The sequence below is a fragment of the Canis lupus genome, chromosome 29 (assembly GCF_011100685.1).
Source record: "Canis lupus familiaris isolate Mischka breed German Shepherd chromosome 29, alternate assembly UU_Cfam_GSD_1.0, whole genome shotgun sequence".
Classification (NCBI taxonomy): Eukaryota; Metazoa; Chordata; class Mammalia; order Carnivora; family Canidae; genus Canis; species Canis lupus.
The window spans coordinates 24,545,186-24,572,359 of NC_049250.1; the positions used below are offsets into that span (position 1 = coordinate 24,545,186).

General features: G+C 33.6%; 1 long non-coding RNA gene across 2 annotated transcripts in view; it reads left to right on the forward strand.

Annotated features, from left to right (window-relative positions):
* Window positions 1-332: 332 nt before the first annotated feature.
* LOC119866678 overlaps window positions 333-27,174 on the forward strand; it is a 34,502-nt gene continuing 7,660 nt past the window's right edge. Inside the window, exons 1-3 of one of the 2 annotated variants that reach the window (XR_005380879.1) lie at window positions 333-446; window positions 1,612-1,678; window positions 5,361-5,524. This is a non-coding gene — a long non-coding RNA (uncharacterized LOC119866678). The remainder of the gene's footprint in view (window positions 447-1,611; window positions 1,679-5,360; window positions 5,525-27,174) is intronic. The other variant, XR_005380880.1, reaches the window with a different exon arrangement.

Here is a 27,174-nt window from a genome sequence, read left to right on the forward strand (position 1 = left end):
AAGAACATAAATGTTTATTTAACAAAGTACATGGCAGAAGGATTCTAGGCTTGGCAGTGATTTGTGTGCGTAGTTAGAATTTTCTGCAGCGGGTGTGTTTGAAACGTTCCATTCCCAATGCTAACGAGTAGAAGTTTGAAGTGTGTCCAGTAAATGAAAGCATGTCTGAGGAGACCTTGGCAAAATCATAACCTTGCTAGGAGGTAGTGCAAAATTAATTCTGCATTTTTAGTGCTTTTCGGTGCCTCTCCTGTGATTCCATTGTTATGTCACTCCTGTCACTTGACGACTGTGGCTTACTGATGTTATCTCTCTGTGTTTCATTGTTAGTTGCACAGAATGTATTTAGGTGTTCATGCTGCTGTCTGTTTTCTGGTGTTCCAGCTGCCTTTTAAGTCTTTATTTTTCCTGCATGTTCAAGATGAATTTGTAATATTTTTCTAGAGGTGAGTTACAACTTGTGAGGTTCAAACACATGATGTTGACATCTCTCTTGGTTGAGTGTCAAATTTTTGAGGATTTTTCTCAGATATTCTTGAAAGCAAAATTTATGAATGTATAAATAGGTAACTGAACCAAGATACTGTTTCAATAAATTTTGTGCTAAATTATTACATAATACTTATTTCATTTTCAATATATATATACTTATACTTCTTTGAAATAATTCTAATGTCCTGCATTTATATGAAATTGTGATAAAATTTCACATGTATCATCTTTGAGAGTCACATAAACTCTGTGAAGTAGGTAGAGTAGATATCATCACTCTTATTTATAGGTGAGATAAGGGCTTCTAGAAGTTTTATGACAATCTCACAGTCCCGTGGCTAGAAAGGGATTGGGAATAGAATACTTTGGTGCACTATATTTATAATTCATTACTTTTTTCCAAAATTTAAAACCACTGATATAAATGTGTATAAAATATCTGTCTCAGTGACTTTGAATAAAAAATCATTCATATTTTCTGTCATTGTTATCATAATTGCTACGATTTGCCGGCCACTGTACTTCTATTATTTCTCATATCTATCACAGAACTGTGAGCCATATCTAATTAGTCCTAAATTATAAATGAGAAAGATGGTGTCAAAGAATTTTAACAACATGTCCAAAGTTACTATTTCAGGAACCAGTCTTGGATTTTAGATTATTGAAGATGTGTTGTTTCTTTGCTGAATATAATTTCTAAATAAATTCTTTAGTACCACTTTGTTTTATAGTTAGGAAACATATTTTATGACTGTTATTTAGGTAAAAGGAAAACCAGTGGAAAGAAAAGGAAAAAAAATGAATTGTAGTATAGCAGTATCAGAATTGAGGTAATGTCCTCTGTGAATCCTGTTGTCTAATACTGATTTATCAATCACTTAGATATATGTAGAGTAGTCAGCCTCAGAGTCACCACTGAGGCCAGCTGCAGAGTGAGATACAAAATGATCAGACTCTGTAATACAAACACATGGGTGCACATGTTGGGTATACAGTGCAAAATCTAACCAATTTCAATGACATCCACTGTATTTGTTTCCTATTGCTGTGAAACAAATTACCACAAAATAGTATAAGACAAGATGAATTCATTCACTCACAATTCCTTTGCATCAGGAAACTGAACATGACTAATCTGGGTCCTCTGCCCTGGATCTCCACAGCAGCAATCTGTATCAATCAGGTTTGTTTGTTTGTTTGTTTGTTTGTTTTTCTGGACTTGAGGTTTTCTTATAAGCTCATGTGGTTGTTTCTCTCAGTGGCAGGACTGGGGTCTCTGTTTTCTTTTCTTGCTGATTGTCAGCAGAGGATCCCTCTCGGTCCCTCAAGGGTACTCACATTGCTTTGCCATGTGATCCTCTCTCAGACTTTCTCATAGCATGGCTGCTCACTTCTTCAAGCCCCATAGGAGAATTTCTCACTCCAGTCTGCTAAGACAGAATTGTATACAATGTAGCACAATCACAAAGTGGCTATCCCATCACCTTTGCCATATAACCAAACCTAATCAAGAGAGTACCTATCCAAATATTTTTGCCATATTCTCTTACCTACAGGCAAGTTACAAGTTACAATTCTGCTCGTAGTCAAGGAGAGGGGTTCATAAAAGGACATAACTCATAGGGTGTCATCTTAGAATTCGGTTTAACATACCAACTCACCGAGCAGAATTTTCTAAGAGGAGCAAACCAGTCCCACCTTCTCTTTCCACTTAAGCTGATGGGAAAATGACACTGATCACAGAGAATCTGACACCAGGGACCTGTTCATAAAAAGCACTGAGAAGAATCAAGGTTTTTCTCATTCATCTATGGCAAATAGGTAATGCATGTTCACTCACTATTCTCTGTTGAAAATTATATCTTGCCATTGTCTTTTGCTGTTTCTCCTCTACTTACAACCTGATACATTTCTGATGCAGTGAATACATTGAAAAAAGTAGTAATCAGAGCCAATTAAGTTGCATATATGTTTTTCAATAGGAGAATAAAAGTTCATCAACTGTAAAGAACTTAAAATATATCTACCATTTTTTTCAATTTGTATGCATACAATAAGAGCACAGGTGAGTTTTAAAATGTTCTCAAATATTACCTATGTGCTTCTTTTCCCCCTTGCAAAATATTTTTAGCTTTATTCAAGGCTATGATGGGATAACTTCTAGCAATAATATTACTGAAAAAACACAATTTCCTAACTGGTGGGTGTGTTCCATTGTAAGAGTTTCCACTCCATGAGAACTCAAGAGTAAGAGTCTAAGATTTACAAATAGCATATCTGTATCTCATGAGGGAAGCCTTATTTGCAACTCAGTACCCTCTACTGGCTGAAGATGATGATTTATCAAATGACAGTAAGATTTTACTATTGTAGCATTTAAATTAGGCATGTAATGGGGAGGATCTTTTCTGTTCTTATTTGTGCAAAGACATTTGTTTGAGTTGTATCTTTACTTCTCATGTCAAAGAAAACATTAGACATGATTAGCTGCAGGTATCTGTGCTCCATGATATCCAAGCAAAGTCCTTTTTATATTTCATCTTCTAATTGTATTTGCAACTTAATGTTTGAAGTGTCAGTCTTTGTAAAATTAGCTCATCTTGTTATGATTTAGAGCTTTGATGTGAGTGAAAGGCTTCAATTGCAATGCAGAGTCACATCTGAGAGTAAACTGCACAGACAAAGAGACTTACAAGGCTAGTAAATCAAATACTCGGAGCTGTCTATGTGGATTATGAGATAGTATTTGCATAACTTTGAAGTATTTATACTGATGAAATTACAATAATTAAAATCATCGCTGTGTCAATTGCTGGATGCCACAAGGCATAGCAATTACTAGCATGCAAATCAGACTTTGTGTAAGCATTTTAAAGAATAATTACCTTATTTGATTCAGATGTGCCTGAAAGGCATTAGGAATCATTTGAGCTATTTTGCCTTCAACAATTTTAAGGCTCGTAGATAATGTTGTTGTTATTATCAATTATTTACTTTTGTATATCACTTTTCCTTATTTTGGTTGAAACTAAATGCCACAGATAAAATAAAAACACACAACTTTGCTGTTACTAAGAACAATTTACAATATCAGTTAAATCTGCATCTTTCTTAAGCAAACATTTTTCTTTCTAATGGGTTCGACTCTGCTATGTCATCAGTTTCCTGTGCAATAGCTAATGTGTGCTCAGTGTGTACACTCACACAATTTGAGAGCAAGGTTGTGATTGCAGCAACATGCCAGAGTAAAAATCCACCCATAATAGTTGGCAAAATATCCTCTCAAATATATTTGTCACAGGATATGTATAGGTGGTCACTTAGCCAGCTGAGAATCTTAGTCTTCCAACTGCAGGTGTTTTACTTTAGAAATTTAACACCAAACTTGAAGTAACACATTGAAATCACAGTTGACATTATATTGCAATATGTGATAATTTGGAAATCATGAAGTACTTCCCCTAAGACTTTAAATACAGTGACGGTTAGTATAGGTTTATGCCATATGATCTTTCTTTATCGAAATACCAAGTCCTGATCCATTTTTGATCTATGGGGTAAGTAATTCAAATCTAAAAGTTTTTGAAACATGTATCATATAGAAAAATTGAGTTGTAAATCAGTGAATCAAGGCAATAATTTTTATGAGGATTATTGCCCAAACTGCTTTCTTTTTGGAGACTTACTGAATTTCCTCATGTCTCTTAGTAAATAGTATCACTAAATAGGTAGTATATAATTATTACCACTAAAAATTCAGGGAGTTTTTTTTATGATCAAAGCTTTGCTATTTTTAAAAGAAATTTATGTATTTATTCATGAGAGACAGAGAGAGAGAGAGAGAGGCAGAGACACAGGCAGAGGGAGAAGCAGGCTCCATGCAGGGAGCCTGACATGGGACTCAATCCTGGGTCTCCAGGGTCACACCCTGGGCTGAGGGTGGCACCAAACCGCTGAGCCATCCAGGCTGCCCTAAAGCTTTGCTATTTTAACATCTATTACTTTGGTTTGCTGTCTGAAAACTGAAAATATCCCAGATTTTGTTTTGATTTCTCTTTCTTGTTAAGTGACTGTGGGTTATCTATTTGATTTTTTTCCATGTATTTTAAACTGTATTTTTATCATTTTAAATGAAACTTTCAATAGACACGTTCCTTTCAATTCTTTTATATCTTATACTTAGAAAAAAAGAGCACTGATGACTCCTAATTATATTGGTTTATAGCAACATTTTATGCGACTTAGTTACAGGGCCTGTTATAGCCCATAGGAAAGTAAAAAATGTTCCTTTGTTCCCTGTGGCAAAATAAATTGATCATTAATATACACACTCTGGGCAGAAAGTTGGGCAACATGAATACTTTTAACATTACAATGTATTTGAATAATAGTGTCATTACTGTCAGTTCTCTCTTTAATAAAAGATATATGTGCCCAACCACAATGGATCATAGTTCTCTAGAACATATCGAGTCAAGATTTACAAAACAATCTAAATTATTTTAAACTAATTTTCCAAAGCTTCTGCAGAGATCCTGGTCCAAAAATAGCACTGACTAAATTATACCCCAATTTTGCCTTGATATACCAAGAAAAAGGAATGGCATTATAGACCACTTATATATAGGTTATTTTATTTCTTTTCTTACATAGTTTACATTCAAAACATGTGCTTATTACCATGTGCTTTAGGCTGACATGCTTATATTTATGCAATATTCTAAATGTTTACAGAATAGAATAATGCTATAAAGCTGAACATACAGTATAGACTTCATACGGTCCAAAGCAATGACTCAAAACAAGCTCAATCAGAGAATTCCTTGGAGAAGATTTTAAACACAGAGTTCCATTCTTTTCCCTAGAGTTACAGAATCAGAATCTCAAGGAGATCAGCCTTGGACTCTACATTAAGAAGAAGTTCTCCAGCGATGCTTATGCGTAGTCAGGTTTGGTCATCACTGTCAGGTTTCAGTGTTCATGGAGCAGACTTGGAGTGTATAGACATGTCCCAGAGTCCACAAATTGGGTGAGAGATGGGAGCTTAAAAGTTGGTCAACCATGTCTTATTTTCCTTTCTCTAAGTAAATGCATTTTGCCTGTTTTGGTTGTAGCTTCAGTACAAATTTCATTTTGCAAAGATTTATAGTCAAAACTAATTTAAAATATATTTATTCTTGACCTGGGGCTTTTTTTTTTTTTTTTTGGTTGATATTGTAGCTTTTGACAAATATTTATGTCCCTAATAAGATCTCTTTTCTCCCTAAATATATAGGAATGAATGGATATATTCTTTTTTAAAAATATTTTATTTATTTATTCATGAAAGACAGACAGAGAGAGAGAGAGAGAGAGAGAGAGAGAGAGAGGCAGAGACACAGGCAGCGGGAGAAGCAGGCTCCACGCAAGGAGCCTGATGTGGGACTTGATCCCGGGTCTCCAGGATCACACCCTGGGCTGAAGGCAGCGCCAAAAGGCTGAGCCACTGGGGCTGCCCGAGTAGATATATTCTTAACATGAAAATAATCAACTATCAGAAAACAAAATTTGGCATCATGTATAATAGTGAAATAGCAGAATTTCCAAGAAAATCAGAAATCAGAAAAATGAATTTACTATCTATGATATTTTTAAATATTGTTTCAGAGGACTACTTAATGTAGTGGACCTAAGAATGAATTATAAGTTTTATATGCTACAAAGGAGAACTGAAAAAGTAGCATCATTTCATAAATCCAAGAGAATGAGCTAAAAAAACATTAGAAATCACTAGATAATAGACAACATAGTTAAAATTTCAAATATCAAATGCAAAACATTTCCACATATAAATTATTATTTTTTAAATAATGCTCCTTTGCCCAGGATGGAACCGAACATGAGGCTTGAACTTAAGACCCTAAGATCAAGACCTGAGCTGAGATCAAGAGTTGGACACATAATCGACCTAGCTACCCAGGTGCCCCAACATTTCCATATGTAAATTCTAACTCATGAAGATAAATTATTGGAGAAAACAGACAATTGTAAAAAAGCAATAAATGTTCTAAAATACTTAAAATTACTTAGTTTTAAATACTTAACATTTAAAATACTTAATTTTATTTAAACATTATTTAAATATAATTGAATTAAATTACATATAATAATTAAATTATATATATGATTAAATTTAATTAAATTTAAAAACTTTTTTTAAAAACTTAAAATGTTGAGGGAATATATGAAGCAAACAACTTCTATTGAGGAGTTTGAAAAAGGTATGTCTTGCTTTTGGAAGAAATACAAAAGCATAAAAAAAGAAAAATATATAAAGGTGTCATGTAGCTTGAATCAATCTATCTTCAATGTAAAATGAAAAACAAACATATTTTGCTAATGGCATCAGGCAAAGATTATGAAGTTTATGTTATATGTTTTATGTTACAAGGTATGTTGAAGAATAATATAAGAATAAGAAAATTATAGAAAAGGGAAAAATAATCACAAGATTGCAAATGCTAGAAGGCCAGGCCTAAGAAATAGAGAGATATATATCATGAAATTTTATTCACAAAATTCATGTAATATTGGCACTGTTCATAGAAGAGAGTCTAGAAACTAAACAATGTATGTATTAGAATTATTGGAATATAGTACAAACAACATTTTACATTGATAGAGGAAAGACGGTATTAAAAATGTATAGGGAGGCTGCCTGGGGCTCAGTTGGTTAAGTGTCTGACTCTTAATTTCCTCTCAGGTCATGATCTCAGGGTCCTTAGATAGAACCCTGCATCACGCTCTGCGCAGGGTATAGAGCCTTCTTAAGATTCTCTCTCTCCCTCTCCTTCTGCCTCCCGTCCCCTCACTCATGCACACATGCTCTCTCTTTCTCTTTGACAAGAAAAAGTATTGAGGGAGTTCTGCTTCTGAGTAACACACTGTCAAAGGCACCAGAAAAACCCTCCGGCCTGAAACAATTAAAAAACAAATAAAATATATAAAAACAATGTTTTGTAGACCTTGAACACTGGACAACATAGTACAGTGACCACTGACACAGGATACTGTCCTAGTTTACTCCCTGCAGAGGAATGGAATTCCAAAACATTGTGTCCTACCAAGATGGAATTGAACCATCTCTTTAAGTTATGGAGATACAGCTGGCAGAACAGTCATGGATAAGCAGAAAGGAAAGAATTGCACAGAAAAAGAACTCCAGAGATCTGCAATGAGATCTTCGTCAAGTCTTCATTTGAGTACTGATTTGTGCATACATGCCAGAAAACTATCCAAGTCTGGGAAACAAACAAAGAAGCAAGAGCAACAGAGAAAATAATCCCTGTGATTTATAAATGTCAGAGGATTTGTACTGCCACCAACCAGACTGGAAAATCTTGCAATTCATGGGACATCAGCTAGGATGCTTAAATAGATATTTCCTCAGTAGTGGAGCATAATTAGTCTTCGACCAAAGACTAATCTGGTCTTCATATCAAAGCTTAAAAGCAAAGCCCAAATGGATCAAGCTATTTCTGAGTAATCTAACTGCTCATAATACATACAATGCTAAGAATATTTATAGAAATACAAAAATACCCAGGACTCAGCGATACAAGATTAAAAATGCCTGACATTTTACCAGAGATTGTTAAAGATGTAAAGAAACGCAGAAATACAATCCACAATAAAGAAAAAATTCAATCCGTATCTACACAGTGAAAAATGATAAAGATTATATAATAAGTAGAAAAGGATAAAACAATTATAACTATGTTTCATATGCTCAAGAAAGTAGAGAAGAAATTGAGTGCTATTTCAAGACACAGACAATACAAAAAACATACACTATGGATTGAAACAAAAGAATTAAGAGCACTAGAATGGTAAATATAGTAGACTTCTTTTTGTCATTTTTATTCTTCTTCTAAGTTAGTTGGCCATTTTAAACCAAAATAATAATTATGGAGTTTGAGATTTTCAACATATTGAGAATTAAAATGTATGTTAGCAATAGTGCCAAGGCCAAGAAGAGGATAATGGAAGATCACTCTCATAAGACTCTTCTCATATACTTTCCACAGAAACAAAGAGATGGCTCTTCTTCCTACTCTGAGTTACACTTTTCATTTAAGCTTATAGGCATGACTGTTTGTTTTCCCAGTTTCCTGAAATTCCTTTTTAAATTCTTCCTGAAGTCTCTCTTTTTAAAATATTTATTTATTTATTTGAGAATGAGAAAGAGAAAGAGAGAGAGAGGACAAGCAGGGGCAGAGGAAGAGGGAGGAGCAGACTCTCTGCCGACCAGGTAGCCAGACTCTGGGCTCAATCCCTGGACTCTGAGATCATGACCTGAACCAAAGGCAGACACTTAACCAATTGAGCCAACCAGGCACCCCTCTGCCTGAAGTCTCTCTCTTGGTAAGACTTAGACATTAGTTTCCCCAGCACAGACTAAGAGAATGTGTATTGTCATTGTGGGTTGATCTCACACGCCATTTTCTCCCTTGGGTTACCCATACCCGCTTGTTCCACCTTCATTCATCCAAAACTCCTCATGCTAATCATCCCTGAAAAATGAATCCCACCACCAGTTCACCAGACACACCTGGATGAATACCAGCTAAGTCTATGATGGGTTTCCAGGTACAAAAAAACTAACAGTGGAGCTGAGCCAGCTAGGGCAGTGATTTTATTTACAGAATAGACAGATTTTAACTCAGTACCAAATTGTGAAGTCTATATACATACTTTCCATTTATCCTTTTAGAAAGAAGTTTTGGAAAACTTTCAGGCAGTGAAAATTAATCTGGGGTCCACTATCACTTTTCTTGCTCCGGTTACCATAAGCTTAGAAAAACAAAATATTCTTTCAATTGCCTAGAAGATTGAAATAGAATTACTTATCTGAAATAACTAATGTAAATTTGTAAATTTTATAAGCATTGTGTAGGTCAGCTTTTCCTCTATGTATTTCTCAATCTATGCTCTGGTTTTCCATTTCACAGAGACATATCCTGACACATCTTTAAGCAAAGAGAGTATGAAAGACCTGTGAACAATCTGAGATCAATCCCTGCTTCCCGTAGGTTCTTTAACACTACGACTTAGGGCTTTCCTTTCATGCATGGATAAAGGGAAAGGGAGAGAATATCATTATGACTCAGTGGAGGAAAAGAAAAAAAAAAGGACTCAGTGGAGAGTCTCCCTTGATACAAATTAATTCTTGAAATATAACATTTTAAAGAAGATATCTACTCTAATTTTTAAACAAATCAAATAGTAAAATGAATGTGTTAAGAGAGGACTATTTAGAAGAACAAAATAGAACATAAAAAAAGAGAATACAATTAAATAAAATAAGTAACAAAACCAGTATATAGTAGCCTTAACAATACAACAGTTAATCATTTGTGGGAAAAGACAATAAGTATTCAGAGAACATAGAAAATTATAAAGAAGAAAATTAATGGGAAGAAAATAATATCAACAGAGGATAATCATAGAAACCTAACCTAGAAGTAATGATTCTTCTCAAAGAAGGAAATAGAACAAATACAATAAAAGAAAGAATAAAGAGTGTATTAGTTTTTTGAAGTATTGAGACTATTTATTCAAAGGCTTGCTATGATCCAGGAAAAATTATTGAAAGTGAATACATTCTTAGATATTTTCAAAAAAATTGCTTGGATTCCAAAAATAAAGAAAACAATATAACTTTCATAAATATCCACATAGAAATGAATAACTTTTAAAGGCAACATGTCAAAGACATAAATTAAAAAAGAAAGCATGAGAACAATTTCAAGAGTCAAATTTTCATTAAAAGGGCAAAATAGCAATATTAATTGTCTCATGCTTTTTGTAAAAAAGTTGAAACAAGTCAACTTATTAGATAAGTTAGATAACAAGTCAATTATTAGATAATATAGAAATAATAGAGAATTTAAAGTATAAGGTATTAAACAGAATAAAGAGAATCTTTTTACCTTACTAAAATATTCAATCATAGTGAGAAAAGGAGTGCTCTATATTATTCATCATAAGTCACCTGTTATAACAAACCATTTTAGTTTTTTAATACAATAAATCTCTTTAATGTGGCACTTCACTGCAGAAACTGGGAGTTTTTTACTCTGGAAAATAGTCTGTTACAATTTAGCTGCTCTGTTATCTTCTGGAGCCTTACCATTGTCCACTGAAATTTTAGAATATGGATAATGGACAAATGAAGAGAAAGTGTAAGGAATTATGAGAACAAGAATAATCCTAAATTGGCAGAGATCATTTCTCTACATATCCTATTGGCCAGAGCCTTATTATATGACCTCACCAAAAGCGAAGAAAGAATGGGAAATATACTAAGTACTATCATAGGAAGAAAAGGAGAAAACTGATATTAGTAGTATTAGTACTAGGTTTCTTTATTATAAGTACTAAACACTTATGTGTCAAAACTAACAATAAAAACTAAATATTAAAAAAAAAACTAAACATGAAACTCAAGGAAAAATTGACAGGAAACTGGATGGATTATAACATTTGAATATACAGTTAGCTACAAAAGAAGTGAAAAATAAAGGTTATGATCAATTAAATTAAAATTCTAGATTTGCAAGCTATAGACTGGACTGTCTTCTGAAGTGTATAGAGAACACTTATAAAAATAATAAGATATTTTTCAATGAGGAAAACTTCAATAGAAGATGAAAACTTCCATCTTCAATGGAAGATGCTAATGCTAAGTTGGTTATAAATTGACTTTATATACATTTTCTTCTTTTTTTTAAGATTTTTAATTTACTTATTCATGAGAGACATACACACACAGAGAGAGAGAGGCACAGAGACAGGCAGAGGGAGAAGCAGGCTCCACGCAGGGAGCCCGATGTGGGACTCGATCCTGGGTCTCCAGGATCATGCCCTGGGCCAAAGGCAGGGCACTAAACCACTGAGCCACCGGAGCTGCCCTAAATTTTCATTATATAAATTGTTCAATTCATGACAGTGCCTCATGATTATATTCATGGACCACTCAGACATAGATATCAGAATATTAATGTGATATGAAAAAAAATATTGAGAAATTACAACCAATTTAATGATTTATGTCATTTAAATCATATCAGAAATCAATGAAAAATGGAGTATTATTAAATGAACACATTATGGTGGCCTATTAGTAATTTGAGGAAATTGAAATTTCGATTACAATTAAATAAGTTCAGTTTGATTAACTCAATATAAAAGATCAAATTTTTGAATAAAAATAGAGTATTTAAAATCCGGGTAGGGAGAAATATATTTCAAGTTTTTGTAAAAGAAAAAATATCAAGAGGAACATGTAATTTGTATATAATTATTAATTTATTAGTGAAAATGTAATTCTTTGGCAATGTGAGCCAGTAAATGTGTGCACAGAAAATAATGCCACAATTATATATAGTTAAGACAAATAAACATATCAGGATTAAAGAATGTGGATGGATAAATCATAAAGAAATACTTTAAAATGAAAAATGCTTACTTGAACCAATACTTTAAAATATCAAATGCATTTTTATTCTAACTAAATTGTAATCTCTCAGGAAGTTTTATGCAGGCACTAGTATGATAAAAGTGGAATCTAAACCCTTTATAAGAAATTCTATGAATTAGTCCATATCTTGTTTTCAAACCTACAAAAATATTCAAACATTTTCCCATAATTTTTTTTCTTTTTTTGCTGTATCCTGCCATAACTTCATAAAAATAATTTGTTTATTAAAGCATTATGTATAAATATATGTTTATATTTGAGAAAAGCAAGTTTTCTAAATGCCTCATAAAATGAAATTTAATCCATTTTACCATAAATGTTGTACTATGAGAGTATTGGTGGAATATGTTTGGGATGAAATAACATGGAAAGTGCCCCAGATGTAATAATAATGTTCAATGAGTGAACACTATTTAAAAAATCATTTACATTTTGAGAGTATGATTGCATTTAAATACAGATATAAAGCATTTTTATTTTTTTCATAAAGTATTTTTAAACATGAAAAGAAAAAAGTTAATCTTACAGATAAATGAACTAGAGAAATAGACAATTCACAGATAAAGAAATGTGAATAGTTCTTAAACATGAAAAATGGTAAACTCCACATATATCATAAAAAAAGAAATTAAAATGACACTGAGATACCATTTCTTATTTACTAAATTGAAAAAAATCTAGAATTTTAATGTAATTTGTTGGTGAAGCTTTGGGGACATATATTATGAAGAAATATATACATATGGAAATTTGGAATATCTACAATAACTACATGTATATTTGCCCTAGCAATTGTACTTTTAGGAATCTATTTTTTTTTAATGGTGATAAAAATACAAAAGATGTATGTGTAAGCTTTTTCATCATAGCATTCTTTTAAAAGCAAAAGACAACTCAAATTCCACCTGTAAGAAATAAGTTTGTTATGGCACTGGTTGGATAAACTATGCTATATACACAAATGGCAGTATACATATGTAAAAAGCAATGAGGAATATTTCTAATATACAACTATGGCTTTAGCTCCATAATATATTTATAAGTAAAAGAAGCAAGGTAGAGTTAAATTTGTATACTTAAAAACCCATTATCAAAAAAAGAGTTATGACTATAGATATGTATTTGCTTGCTCAAACATTGGTTGAGTTAGGAATGAAAAACCATAAAACATAAGTAAATAGAGATTTTTCTAAGGGGGTAGAGAGACAATACAATGGGGAAAACAGACATAAAAGATAAATTTATTTAAATCTATAATTTTCATAAAGTTAACTTTGGACTCTTGTAAATACTTTACATTAACTTAAGACAAAAAGGGAGATGCCTGGATGGGTGTATTGGTGGAGCATGTGACTCTTGATCTCGGGGTCATGAGTTCAAGCCTCACATTGAGTGTGGAGCTTACTTAAAAAAAGGACAAATAAAATAAAAAGATCTATAAAAATGAAAAGCAAAATGAAATAAGTGAAATTCATTATGTATTTAGTTGATAGAAAAAATGCTTAGAGAAGAGCTATTTTGAATGACTTTATGATACAACTATCTGACTATATATTCTAAGGGATAAACTATATCCTAAAACAAAAATATTTGTTAAAGGAATAAATAAATAAGAAAATTAACCCTTCCTTTTAAATTATCATATTGTATATTATACAGATATTGTTATTTTAAATTTGTTTCCTTCTTATTTTTGCAAAGGAAGAATTATGTTGAAATTGAGAATATATATTTTGTATATGAAAGAAAAAAGGTACAAGTCTAACATTGACGTGCGTAAGTTGAACCCAAGGGTTTTGAATTTTAATTGGTAGTAATAGTATGAATTTATGATGCACTTATCTTAAAAATGTATATTTCCCAACTCTATCCTTTGTAATAATTACTATTTCCCACTAAGGGAAAATAAGTCTCTGGAGAAATGGCTGATTTCTGGCTTTGGCACAGGGATTGTATGAGATGTTAAAGCTGAGATCAAAGGAACTATCAAAGACTGAAAGAGTCATGTCAAAAGAACTCGGAAGCTAACTAGGATAGGTTCCCACTAGTCAGAGCTGGGGCAATCGGAGCTTCAACAAACAAAACTGTAATGGATTGAAGTCAAACAGGTTTAAATATATTAGTCTACAATAATACTAAAATAAATTTTGAAAGAGCATAATCAGTGGTCACTATTGTTAGAGGACCAATCTCTTGTTTTGAAAAGTGATAAATAGAGGAAATAAAGAAAATATTTTTCCCATTCCTATAAGAACTATGTACTCTGGGTAACCAAATAGGTGACAAAGGGAAGTTTTACTTTTTTATATGTTCCAGATAACAAGTGGTGAAAGAATTAGAATTCACCATTTTGCAACCCTAATGGATTAATGTGTTCACACGATGATCATCAATGAGAGGAAACAGCCAGAGAGGAATTGTTACTTATTACATGTGTCAGCATATGTTGTCTAGTTGTCTCTCTTTTGATGATTCTAAAACCCACTGATGTTTTCTTTTGATTCTTTTCTGCTTGCTTCTCCTACTCTCTCTATTTTATAATGAAGTATTCCAGACCTCTGTCTTTGGATTCCCTGCATAGACTTATTCCAGCTCATGGCTTTCGATACCATTTACACTATGATGATTTCCAAATTTATATCTGTAACCCAGGTATCTCCAACTAGTATAGTCCCCTATTTATTCAATGCCTATGCCTGAAGGTTTTACTTTCAAATGTCACATATTTGCAATTCTTATAGGTTAATTTTGGCCCCTCTCCTATATATATATATATATATATATATATATATATATATATATATATATATAGTCAAGTCCTCATGCCTCACAATAGTACCTTACTTGGAAATAAAATTGATGCGGATGTAATTTGTCAGGTTAGGATGAGTTTATACTGGAGTAGTATGGATTTTTAACTCAACTTGATTGGCTTCCTCATAAGAAGATGGCCATGTGAAGTCACAGAGATACAGGGGGATTGCCGTGTGACCAAGAGGTAGAGATTGCCACCAACCAAGTAACGCCCACAACTAGAAACTAGAAGAAGCAACGAAGGATCCCATAGAAGCATTGGAGTGTCCCCGTTGATGCATTGATTTCAGATTTCTAGCCTCCACTGCCATGGGAGATTCTATTTCTGTTGTTCTAAGTCACCAAATTTGTGCAACTTTGTCACAGCAGTCCTAGGAAAACAACACAACACATTTCTGATTTTCACCAATAGGTAAACTAATAAATATTATACCACCTTGCCCAAACCTGGTCCTCCCTCAATCTTCTTCAACTTAGTAACTCTTTCTCCATCTTTCTAGGTGTTTGGGACCAAAGCCTAGAACTCATCTTTGACTCCTCTATCTCACATTCTCCAAATCTGAACCAACAACAAATATTGTAACCTTTACAATATTTTCAGAATCTGACCACTTTATACCACTTCTTTTCCTCTCACTCAGTTCTAAGTCACTGCCATCACTTATCTGGATTATTGAAACACTTTCCTAAACGGTCTACTCTCATCTTTCACTCTCTGCTGTGGATTCTAAATGTGTCAGCCTGAATGACAGTTTTAGAACAAAGTCAGAGCATGTCTCTGTCATTACTCAAGATCTTCCAGTGGCTTTCCACATTAGACTGAATAAAGCTGAAGTCCTTAACGTAGTCAAGCTGAGTCTTTATGATAGACTTTTGTTTTCTTCCCCACTTCCTATGACTTCCCAAATCTCTTTGACCTCACTTCCTACCAGCTTTGCCCCAATTCCAAATATATGTCACAAAGCCTATTTTCTTCCTCTTATCTATGTCTAAAATGTTCTTCCTACAATATTCATAATTCACTTAATCGCCCTCTTTTTAAATATGATCTTATCACTGAGATCTTTCCTCACCTCCTTATTTACTAATGTAACAACCTCAGTGTTTATCCTCCTTTATGCTTACTTACCTCCAACTGGTGTACTATAAAATTTGTTTGCTTATTATTTGTCTTTTGCCACTAAAATGTACACTCCATTAAAACATATTTTTTGTCCTTTATTCACTGCTGTCTCTAAGATCTTAAAAAAGAGGTCTAGAACATAATAGGTATTTCAAAGACACTGGGTATAAATTAATGATCACTGGGGAGGAATACCAGTAGTCAATTTGAGCAAACAAACTATTTTAAAAGACTAAATAGATTTAATATATTCATGTGACAAAAGTATTTTAACTATAGATGACATAAATCCTCATTAAAATATGTCTATCAAGACCAGTTTTTAGAATTAAGCAGTGTGATTTACACTTTTAAAGGTATACAACTGCATTTTTTTAGTAATGTGAAAATGACTAGAAGAAACCTCATTCCAAACCATGTTGGGAAGGCATGAGTGGGGAGCTGTCATGCACTACCACTCATTGGTAGCTTGCAAAGTTCAACAAGAAGTAAGATTACCCCTTAGCCTCCAACAGTAAGCTGTCCTTGCCTAAGGTCAGTGAGAAGCTGCCACTACTTCGCATTCATTTTTCTACAATGACTTTTGTTCAAAACAACTCTTCTCAACTTCCTCTTTTCTTCTTTAAAAAGATTTGTTCTCTGAAATTGCCTATTGTTTTGCCATAGTTTGCTTGTCCACAATTGCAATTTTTCTGTTCTTCCTGAATACACTCATTTGCTTCGCAATAACCTTTATTGTTTAATTTTTAAAGTCAACAATAATGAGATTCCACTATTTCCCTATATCTTATGTTTCTTTCGAATTGTGCAATTTACTAATGATGCTAGAGCATTTGTCAAAGAATGCTCTCTAATGTAATTAAATTCTTTTGCCTGAAATAATCCATTAGAAGTATATGTGACTATTATCAATGATAATACTTTTACTTTTACTCATGCATTTTCTTTGTATAAATTGTATTGCAAAATTGAAACATAAGCAACAATGAATCATCAACTCACAAATAATCAGTCTCTTAATTTAAAATTGGATATTTCTGTTCAGTTAGCTTACGTTCCTTGACCATGGAAGTATATTAAATAGTAATATCTGATTACCAACAACTTTGCATTCTTATGAAATGTTGAGTATTCATGCAGAGTAAATGTCTATTGTATTTTATTGCCAAAATAACATGTTTCAAATAGTAAAACAGCAGGGGAATACTGACTGAGCTATTAATAAAACACACCAGCTTTTAGCTGGCAAAGCAGCCTTCTTTCCATCAAACATGTCTCAGCCTTTAATAAAGAAACTCAAATGGTGTAGGTGAAAAATTACTTTTCTCACCCGGTCATCTGTCTGTCATGTATTATTCAGGTCACCAATGTTTGTCCTGAACTGTATCATTCTGTAGTTGTGTCAGGTATGAGATATGTTCAGTGTAATTCCATCAGACTTCGTGAAGTTGATTAGAACAGATCACCTTTCGGCATGGGCACAAGTTATCTCAGCAGATTGAGTGAAAAAGACTTATTTATCTTTGCCTTATAATAAAGAAAGAGATGAGCAAATTTATCCATTAACTTGAAAAGAGTCACATATTTGGTGTGAAAACAAACTATAGTCAGTAATTCTATTGAAAATACCATAGTGCATGGATGTTTCTTCAGGGGAGAAAAGCTTATGCGGGAGTCAACATTTAATAGCATGAAATATTTAGCCAAAGCACATGAATTTTATTATAGTCCTTAAAATGGTAAACATTTGTCCCACAACAACATGATAGAATGTAATAAAATATGCCAAATCTTTGATGGTTTCAACTGGCTTTTTCCCAGCATTCTTTTTGCATAATAATTTGGGCTTTGATTTTATGGAAAATGATCTTCAAAGTTTATCTAATCATTCGTTATACTAGTATATCATAATGATATCATAGACTATTTTATTAAAGGCATCCTAAAATATTTAGTAACTCAAAATAGGTTTGCATTACTAAAAAGATATGTGAGTTAAGTGTAAAGAAACCTAAGATTATTTCTGACATGACCCACAGTCCTCAGGTTCCTCATCTGGCCCATAAATGATTTGCACTCATGAATCCTCAAGGGGGAAGGAGCCAAGTGATGCATATTGACATGCAGTATGACTAAGTCTGAATCTAAATTTGAACTCTACTACTTACTAGATTCATGGTTTTAGTTATACTTCCAAAAATGAAAATAAAAGACTATAAGAAGAGCACATCTAGCACCCAGTAATGTGTATACATTTAGAGATATGTGTACACACATACGCATACACACTCATATATACATAATATTTAAGCATTGCCTCATCTTCAAAATGATTTAAGATACACAAAGTAGAAATCAATTTATTCCAATTATTCCAATTATTGATTTTAAGAACTCTGGAAATAATTTTTGGAAATATAGAACATTGTCACTAAAGGTAAACTAGCAGGTTCAGTAATTTTGTTAAAAATAAAATTGAATCACTATATATAAAAAGCAAAATAGATATTGTGAAATCTCCTGGGGAATTATTTGATTATCCTTTTTCATATACTTTATCTATAGTAGCCAGTAAACACCCTAGAAAACAAAGTTAATTTCTCCTAAGTTGTTTTTCATCCCCTGCTCTCTAGGATGTGTTTTGCAATAGAAAACTTAAAGAAACTGCCTTAACTCTTCTACATCACTGTTATATATTTTACTGTAACTTGTGTAAAAATAATGCTTACCTCTTTCCTATTCTGTAAATCAATAAATTCCCTTTTGCTGGATGCAATAACTTGAAACAACAAGTGTTTATTTATTTAGCTTCCAGGACATGGCCAATTTTCCTGGGCTGTGGAGCATATTTAACAGGTATAGGCTTTGTTCTCATGGAGCAAAATATCTCTTTGGGTACATGAACAGGAAATCTCACAGGAACAGAGCATGCTGAGGACCATCCAGAACAAGTCTAAGCCAAGTGCTGCTCCCTCAAAGAGCAACTTTAAGCTACTAGAGAAATTTTGAAGCAGGGAAGAGGATTTGTTTTGTGTGAAATATTTAGATTTAAGGAGATGAACTAAAACGACAAACTACATTTATAATCATCTTACTTTACATTTTAAGATCTTACTTTAAAAATAAAAGATTTTATTTATTTATTCCTGAGAGACACAGAAAGAGGCAGAAATATAGGCAGAGGAAGAAGCAGGCTCCCCATAGAGAGCCCCATGGGGCACTCAATCCAGGGCACTCGATCCCAGGACTCCCAGATCATGACTCGAACTGAAGGCAGATGCTCAACCCCTGAGCCACCCAGGTGTCCCAGATCTTATATGTTTTTACATTTGAGATCACTTGTGTGGAAGCTGCTTTTAGACAACAGGCTGGGGCAATGGAATGTAGAAAGAGCCACAGCGACCCCCCAGTGAACACAGGCCTATCAGGGAATGCACCTCACAATATCCATAGGCCCCTAACTAACCAATGAGCTACTTAAAATTAGCAGTAACACAAAAGGGAAAGTTCCATACATCACCATACCTCCTCGCCTTCTCTCTTTAAAAACAGCTCTCACCCACTGCCTCCTGGCAGAGCCTCTCCTCTGCCCTCCTGACCACTTGCTCCCTTGCCATGTATTAGTAAAGGTCTCTCTCCTTTGTTCTGCCTTGGGTGAATCCTTTCACCATCCGTGCCACCAGCATTCACTTGATCAGAGCCCCACATTTGGGAGCCCCCATCCAATCGAGAGAGATACCACATTATCTAGACTTCTAAATTCTCTGTGCTAGTCTATGCAACACTGTCTTTTTTCATGGTGATCTAAACAGGCATCCCAACCACACCTCCGTTGTAAATGTCTGGAAACACCTTTAAGGCTGGCTACAGACATAGGCCCTGATTGGTTTATCCTTAAAGCAGTGAAAGTAATCACTTTGAAGGGTAGACACACGAGTTAAGTCTCTCCAATCAAAGTGTAACTCAGTACTTTTGCTCCGTGCTTGAGAGAAAATAAATCATCTGTCTCCTCGTGGATTTCACCAAAGAAACAGAGGCTTTTAGCCTTTCTGATGGCAGTCATCCTTCAGCCATGAAAGTTATCAGCTCGAAGATAAAAAAGACATGGGGAGGAAGAGGCAAGAGAATGCCAGAGAAATTATCCCAAACTTGCATTACTTTTGGACTTTTCACAAGAATCAACGTATCACTTTTATTTGTCAATCCAGCCTAGATTAAAGGTGCTGTTATGTATTGCCTTCAGTACTTTTTGAATATATTAGCATATAATTTTTAAAAAACAGAATTCTAAATATCATTATTTGTTCTTAAAAATCATTCGAATTATTATAGACATTAAAGTTTATTTAAGTCTGGAAATTAAACTACTAAGAACATTTGATATAATACATATCAATCAAGAACACTAAAACTTCCCAAAATACCATAATTAGATAGGGGTGCTATCTGAAAGCAATTACATATAACAGAATCTATTTCACTGTGAGTTATAAAAAAATAAACTATCTAAAATATAAAAGAAACTCAGGTTATCAGTGTCTGATGGTGGTGGGAAGTACACGTTCTGGACTCCGTTTAAAGGCAATTCAATCACTTGCTAGCAGTGTGATATTGGGCAAGTCATTTTACCTACTCGGGTGTCAGTTTCCTCATCTATAAAATGTAAATAATAATAGCATTTATTTTAATAGAACTATTGTTGCTATTTTTGAAAATTAAATCAATATAATTAACATAGTATACTCTCCATCAGTATTATAACAATTAAAAAACATAACATTCATGAAAAATTTTAAAAGCATGATTAACAAATTTCTCTGAATTGTAAAATGCCACATCAATCATAAATGCAGGCCATTTTGACCAATTAAAAAACCATAAAATCTCTGAAAGTTTGAAAAATAAACAACATATTTCTTTTTTTTTAAGATTTTATTTACTTATTTGAGAGAGAGAGCATGAGAAGAGGGCCAGAGCAAGGAGAAGCAGACTCCCTTCTTCTACAAAGGTAGAAATATGTGAACTCGTTATTTAATACAGTGGTGAAACTACGATGTAAGGAAAGAAAGCACTTTCTGATAAACAGTGCTGAGACAACTGACTATCCATTCTTCTAGAAATAGGCTTTTACCTCATACCGTATACAAAAATCAGCTTCCCTTGGTTTGTAGTTCTACATGTAAAAGGCAAAACAATAAAACTCCTAGAAGACAATGTAAAAGATTATGCTCACAGCCTTTGGGTGAAAACTATATTTTTTAAATAGGATAAAATTATGAAATCCGAAAATAAAAGATTTTAAATTGAATAGACATTAAAGCTTCTCTTCATCAAGAGGCACCATTAGGAATTGAAAAGGCATTCCACAGTGACAGAAAAAAAACCCAAAACCTGTAACACCCAAAGCTTATATATCTAGAACATATAAAGAAGGATAAGGCAATAATAAAGAGACAGAGCTCATTGGAAAAGCTGGACAAGAGTGTTGATTTATTTTGCTAAAGAGAGTGTCCACATGGACAGTATGCACACAGTTCACCCTCAGTAGTACTTAAGAAATATACAAATTTAAATCACATTGAGGAGGTGTCAGGGTAGCTCAGTCAGTTAAGCATCTACCTTTGGCTCGGATCATGATCCCAGGGGTCCTTTTAGTTCAGGGGTCCTGGGCCAGCCCCATGTCATCAGGCTCCCCATGTCAGCAGGGAGCCTGCTTCTTCCTTTACCCCTGCTCATGCTCTCTCTCTCTCTCTCACTCAAATAAATAAATAAATAAATAAAATCTTTAAAAAATAAAGTCATAATGAGAAATTAATGAAAAAAAATTTTTTTGAAATCAATGAAAATCTAGCAGAATAGCCAAAATTAAAAGGCCAACAATACTAAGTGTTGACTAGATGTAGAATAATGGAAACTCTGCTTTAGGACAAAGTATCTGTGACTTTGGGAAATTGTTGGGCATTATCTACCAAAGCTCTTGAGGAGCTCATTTTCTTGTGATCTGGTTCTAGTTGATCCTGTGTCTCCCAGAGAAGCAGAAAAATCAGTGTCTTTCCTAAGTGTATATATATAAAAATTCATGTTGCCAGTGGAACATAAACAAGCACAGAAGACCATTCTATGCTCATGTTTGGAATAAAACAGAGAAAAGATCATACAGTAACCACAAAAAATACAGTTTTAGTACACCTCCTTCAACCTAACGTGAATGATTGCTCATCCTTTACCTATGAAAGCTTGCTTTCATCCATACATGTCCTAGATAAAAATTAAAATAAGCACCCACCAAAACTGTCCTTGCTTTTTGACAGTATCCACTCCAGAACTGGCCCTGGCTTCTTTAAATTTGCCTTAGAATCAACCAGTACTGTCCCAAACCCTTTACGAAGCTTCACCCACATCCCTTTGCTGAGATGTCCCACCTTCCTTTGGAGTGCTTTCTCCCTTGCTAAAGGTAAATAAATTACCTTTTAAACCTTTTAAACTACAGGTGTATTCCTGGTAGTCTTTGGGCAGTGGGCTTTAATAAGCCATAGCACTGATTCATTCAGTTATTCCTTCAATTGTATTTTTTTTAATATTAAAATTTTAGTTCAGCTATATTTTTCCAATATTTTGTGAAAAAATCAAATCCATATAAAAGTTGCAAGCACAACTGAATGAAAACTGAATATCCACCAACTGAATTCACCAATTCTGAACATTTGCGGTTCAACTAGGAAATTGTTTAAAATAAATAAATAAAACAAAATGAGAAAGTGTGTCAGTTTCAAAGGCAAAAATGAAAGAGAAACTTGTGCTGCTGGCATCCAAGCTTCCAAACATTTGTAACACATACCAAAAGACTACATTTTCATTATGTTTGACTCAGAATTTCTACTTCCTAGATTTTATCCTGAGGAAATAATTGTCAGTTTTCAGAATCTCTAAATCTTACTGATTTTATCTATGTATGTATATGTGTGTGTGTGTGTGTGTGCGCGCGCGTGCGCGCTTATTTTTGGATTCTGCATTTGGCAAAATGGGGGAGAGAAAAGAATGAAAGTAAAACCTGATTTTTTTTGGAACTTTTTAAAAAGGTTTTTTTGGGTGGAATTTTCCCAAAATTGTACATTTGAAAATCCCATTTCTACTATATTAACAGCAAACTGTTCTTAAAGATTTGTCTTTTTAGCTTATATCATCAGGGAAAGCAATACAGACAACTCTGATTTTTGTTTGTTGTTTCAATGAAGCAAATTCATTCTATAGTTTATCCCATTTAGTTTCTTGACCATCTTACATAGGTAAAACGATTGACCAGCTTTCTTTCCCCCCTTTTGTTTATAAAAAGAAGACCATAAAAAACAATAACAAAAAAGTTAACTGAAACATGTTTATTTTGTAATTTTTAAGACATGACTTTCTAATGTCTTGCTCGGTTGATAGACGCTGCAAGATGCACTCATCTTTCTTTGTGTGTGTGCTAAATAGTACCCCTATGACCTACATGTGATAATAGCTGCAAAAAATCCACATAAAAACTAAACAGAACACTGGATGAATACATTTCATACATGTGGATTTTATTTACTGCTCCCTAATAGGCAAGGTTGTTCAAGCGCAGAAAAGCCAGTTTCATACTTCTTTACAGGAAATGAGAAAGACTGATCTTCTTCAGTGTACTTCTAAATTCAGAATCATTTTGGGTTAACAGGGTTGCCATTTCCAGGCCAACTGTCAATCTGGGGCATCCGAAACTTCAGGCACCTAGGGTCAATGTCAGCTTGTTAAGCTATCCCTAGTCTATGAGGGTAGTTGCTTCAGTTACTGAGCCTTCAAACCTTTACAGTATTCCACTTTCATTTAAAAAAAAGTTTCTGTACATTTCTTCTTAATATCAGTGCCCTAACAGCATGCATTGCTATAACTATGATTAGACATAGTAACCTTGTCTTTCCTGATGCCAACTAATTGACCCCAAAAGAGCAAAGGGAGATCTGAAAAATAATCCCCTTCAAGTTCTCACTCCTATGGTTGCCTTAAGTTCTTTTCTAAGCTGAAAGTCACAATGAAAGGTCAAAACTAGATGTAAAGTATATTAATGAAATATAGCCCGTGTTCAACTAAAACTATATTACTTGAAGTAAAAAGAGATGCTAAAACCCTGTCCTATCTAAATAGGGGCTGGATTGAATGTGGAGCCTTGAGAAGAAATAGGAATCTGAAATATTTCGAGACACTTTTGATGAAGTTGGTTAAATATCAAGCATATGTTCTAAAATGCACATAATGAATCTCTCTCTTCAAATGCATAAGATAATTATATTTTTTCATGTTTAGCATTACTACAAGCTGGCACATACGAGGTTAAGAATCATGTTTATTTAAGGGTGCCTGAGTGGCTCAGTCCGTTAAGCATCTGACTTTTGGTTTTAGGTGGTAATCTTACGGTCACAGGATTGAATGTTCAGCATAGGTTTTCTTTCCTTCTGCCCCTCCCGCTTGTTCCTCCTCCCACCCCCATCTGAAATACATAAAAAATATTTTAAAAAATATTTTTAAAATATTAAAAAATATTTAAAAAGCTATTAATTAAATTTTGACAATGGATAACTGTACTTAATGTATATCTGTGGTTTCAAGTATGCAGCCAGAAACATCTTTCTCTTAAAAACTTGTTTCTTGATATTGTTTTCTGGACCTAATGTGCTTACCTGCAAGACTTTTTATTCCTTACTACACCATGAACACATGAGTAAATTGAAGAATGACACTGAAGAGCCATGACAAGCCTCTGAACCAGTCTCTGCTGACATGAATGATGAGGGCCATTATGGGGAGCTAGGAGGTGAGAGTGAGAAACCTTAAGGGTTTGATATTTAGTGAAATGTTTAGAAGTTTGGATGTCAGTCTTTCTTTATTAGAGCTTTTAAACTTTGTCAAACATATCTAGGACTAAGATTTCTGATAAAAATGATCTACAATATTATTGTGGTGTTTATCTTTGCCCTTTTAAAGTGGATCAAAAAATGAGTTATTTTTCATAAAAATGATTTTAGGTAAATTTACTATTCAAAGACTAGACAAACCAAAACTCAAGGATATAGCTTTAATTTTTGATAGTTCATTCTTTTGCAGGTAGTTAAAAAACATTTATGTCAGTATAATCAACTATATATATATATATATACACACACACACACATTATATTAGAAATATAAGCAAAAATCAACCCATACAAAAAGCCATGAACTACATAAGTGGTATTCATAATTAAAATCAAATTGCATATTCATCAAATTAAAAACATTAACCAGAGCAGACCAAAATTATGCAATCTTAGCTTATGAATACTACTTCTAGTAATGTTAAAAATTGTTTCTAGTATTGTCAAAATTAATTATGACTCTTGAATCATTTAAGTGCGTGTCACAGAGTAGTCTATATATTTTATATGATTATTTCCACCATTTTTCTGACAAAGAAGCTGCTTTGGTGTTCTTTCTGTGATATTTTCCCCTAAGAATTACATGTTTAGAGATTATCTTATATATATATTGCTATTCTTAAAAAAATTGTGAGCAATTAACTAGAGCTTTTTCTTGAAACAGAATGAGGGCCATGACTAGAATATGATAGGTGAGTGCGGGCGAGTAGGGGTGGAATACAGAAATATGTCCACTTGCAGGACTAAAGGAACATTTGTATGTAAAGATCTAAGAGTGGAGGTATAGACAAGAATGACTGAATTACCTGGTTTAGATAACCAATGGCCGATGAAGCAATTTATGTGGAAAGAAATTCAGGAGGATGGGCAAGTCTCAGGGATGTGAATTTGAAAGATTGAGAAATTACCAAAGTAGAGATGTACAAAACTTGAATGGACACTGGAAAGTAAGACCTAAAGAAGATAAGGGGTAAAGCCATAGATTTAGGACTCTAAAATCAAAAACAGTAATGGAGTGTTTAGAAATAACCAACATAGGTCCTGTGGAAACTATGGAAATACCAAAAAAAAAAAAAAAAAAAAAGCCAAGAAAAAAAATCAATGAAGTGGGAAGAGAATTATTTTGAGAGCAAAACTCTGATTCCAGTGGAAGGTGCAGATGAATGAGGGAGTGAAGAAACCTAAGTTGTCTAAAATATGATGAGAACAAGAATAGTCTGGATGTGTGTTCCACCAAGGGGATCCTCCTGGAAGACAGGAACAGGGCTTATCTGTTGCATCCTGGGGATCTGTCATTTTAGAGGCATTTCTAAAATATGAACAGAAGGATGGATTGTTGAAGCAAATATCAAGATTCTGATTATTTAACAATGTCATATATCATACAGAAGCAAAATACCTCCATACCTTAAAAGAGGTCATTAACAGAGAAGACTTTGAGACAAGAGAAGACTTTGAGACAAGAGCTGCCCTTGACTGGTGGGAACAGATGGCAGCTTGCAGAATCCTCTTAGTTATTAAAATCTCTAGACAGTATTTGTAAATTGAAAAAATTCTGAGCTATTTTTCTTTACCATTAACAAAAATACATATAACAGATCTTTAGTGCACACAATCTACTGCTACTGTTTAAGGTAATTAAAATAGTGATTTCTATTGTGCCTTCAGGTGTAGGAGGGCAATTTATCGATAGGGTAAGAAAGACACAGTGAGTCTCTAGGTATTTCCCCCCTGATTATTTTTTCCCCCTGCCAGGCTTAGAGTTGAAGCAGGGCCTCCATCCCAGCTCATCTTCAGACCAAGCTTTCCATGGGAGTGAAGATAAATCCACTCCCAACTGAATGTAATTATCTGCATTGCCTGTGTGTACATCAGACTGTGTGAGATAATTGAGGCATCGTAGGGAAAGGAATGGGTTTAGAAACAAAGAATTTGGGTCCTAGCCCAGGAAACTTTGGGCAGGAAATGTCATCCATTTTATTTTCATGGTTTTTAATCTACATAATGAGAGGATTGGGTTAGGCTACTCTAAATTTCCTATAAACTTATATTCTAGGATTCTACAAGAAATAGCAAATTACCTTTTTACTATTGATCATGTAACTATATTCATTATGTAGTCCTGGGATCTTGGATATAAAAACATCTGGGGCCTGTGATATGCACAGGGAATATTTATTTTTCTAAGTTGATAAAAGTTTGGTAACAATGTTTTGAATCTTTTGAGAAGTTAAAGCCATTCTAAAGTTTCAATATGTTTTCATGATATTTTAAGAAGAAGATATATGCATA